The sequence below is a fragment of the Lactuca saligna genome, chromosome 8 (genome assembly GCF_052625555.1).
Source record: "Lactuca saligna cultivar CGN05327 chromosome 8, ASM5262555v1, whole genome shotgun sequence".
Lineage (NCBI taxonomy): Eukaryota > Viridiplantae > Streptophyta > Magnoliopsida > Asterales > Asteraceae > Lactuca > Lactuca saligna.
In genome coordinates, this window is record NC_136424.1 from 152,532,812 (window position 1) to 152,535,140 (window position 2,329).

Here is a 2,329-nt window from a genome sequence, read left to right on the forward strand (position 1 = left end):
CTCATTTTCTAATATATATGTATTTTTTATTTTAGAAAAGTTATTTTTGACTTTTATTATATATCATATATAAATTTGTATATTAAAAATGAAGGGTTTTTCATTAATTTGATAAAAAAAAAATTAATGATTTTCCGTGTGAGAAAAGGTATTATCTTACATCTATTGAATTTATCAATAAAATATATATATATATATATATATATATATATATATATATATATATATATATATATATATATATATATATATAATTTTATTGATAAATTCAATAGATGTAAGATAATACATTTTCTCACACGGAATATGTAGTTGTTATGTATCTAAGCTTAGGTATAGAACCTTGTAAACGATGTAGTTTTCAACAAAACAAATCTAATTTGTTTTTTTGGAAAGAGCTAAAAAGACTTCCCATGGGGTCACCCATCCTAGTACTACTCTCGCCCAAGCACGCTTAACTGTGGAGTTCTGATGGGATCCGGTGCATTAATGCTGGTATGATCGCACCCCAAAGAAAATTCGTTTTCTATTAATTTTGTTTTAATATAAAACCATTGAATTAAGTTAATTTATAGAATAAAAAAAATCAATTATACATCTTTATTGCAAAAGATTCTTGAAGTTTATAGGGAAAATAAGAAACCATTATTTTTAACGAATATAATACAATTGTTTTGTCCTTAAATTGAAAATCTATATCCACTGATTTTGTGAAAAGTTTAATTGAGTTATTGCATATTCTTATTTTATCTTCTATTCAATTAGTTTTCATTTAAAATTTAGTAGGGTTTATTAAATGCTCACGACTTTCAATATTTTAAGTTCTTAGACATAATAAAGAAAACGAACATAAATTCGATCGGTTTAGTAAGTCACATGAGTAAGGAATAATACTAAACGAGATATCATGATTAGTTTGGATAAACAAAACAAATCTAATTTGTTTTTTTGGCAAGAGCTAAAAAGACTTCCCATGGGGTCACCCATCCTAGTACTACTCTCGCCCAAGCACGCTTAACTGTGGAGTTCTGATGGGATCCGGTGCATTAATGCTGGTATGATCGCACCCAAAAGAAAATTCGTTTTCTATTAATTTTGTTTTAATATAAAACCATTGAATTAAGTTAATTTATAGAATAAAAAAGATCAATTATACATCTTTATTGCAAAAGATTCTTAAAGTTTATAGGGAAAATAAGAAACCATTATTTTTAACGAATATAATACAATTGTTTTGTCCTTAAATTGAAAATCTATATCCACTGATTTTGTGAAAAGTTTAATTGAGTTATTGCATATTCTTATTTTATCTTCTATTCAATTAGTTTTCATTTAAAATTTAGTAGGATTTATTAAATGCTCATGACTTTCAATATTTTAAGTTCTTAGACATAATAAAGAAAACGAACATAAATTCGATCGGTTTAGTAAGTCACATGAGTAAGGAATAATACTAAACGAGATATCATGATTAGTTTGGATATATATGGATCAAAACTACATAGTTTGGAGGGTTCTATATATAAGCTTAGGTACATGACAACCACATATTTCCTAAGCCCATATATATATATATATATATATATATATATATATATATATATATATATATATATATATATATATATATATATATATATATTCTTTTTTAAAGTAAAAACAATAATAAAAAAGTTAAAAAAAAGTTATCTATAGGAAAAAAACATTTGTCAAACAAATAATATCAATGTTGTTAATCACAAACATGACATAGATAACTCTTTTGTCAAAAAAATATACGTGTCTAACATAAATTTACACGACACAAATTTATAAAACACAAACACGACACAAATTGTAATATGTATTTTGAGTATGAAATACAATCAAAACATGTATTTAATTTGTAAGACACAAATTGTAAAACGTGTTTTGGGTATGAAAAACCGTAAATTTTTTATCAAATTAATGAAATTCTCCTTTTATATATATATATATATATATATATATATATATATATATATATATATATATATATATATATGCTTAGGTTATTTTGTTTTTACTAACTATTGTGTGCCAGAATGTAGAAATCTGGACCACTAGATGGAATAAAATAAAAGATCATGATCTGAAGGTCTACGATATCACAATAGGGTAACATATACCATATAATCACATAAATTTCAGCATAAAGACATTTTAATTAATTAACCTATAATAAAAAAGGAAATTTTCGAATGTTTAGGGATAATTAATTACTTTATTTTTAAAAATATGAATATTTTAAATTAATTCGAATTTAAAAGTCCGATTTTATGTTGTGAGAATGTTGAACATTAATTAGTAA

At 23.5% G+C, this 2,329-nt stretch overlaps 2 pseudogenes; both read right to left on the minus strand.

Annotated features, from left to right (window-relative positions):
* Window positions 1-390: 390 nt before the first annotated feature.
* Window positions 391-509, minus strand: LOC145013398 (5S ribosomal RNA; annotated as a pseudogene).
* A 441-nt stretch (window positions 510-950) lies between these two features.
* On the minus strand, window positions 951-1,069 carry LOC145013710 (5S ribosomal RNA; annotated as a pseudogene).
* Window positions 1,070-2,329: the final 1,260 nt, after the last annotated feature.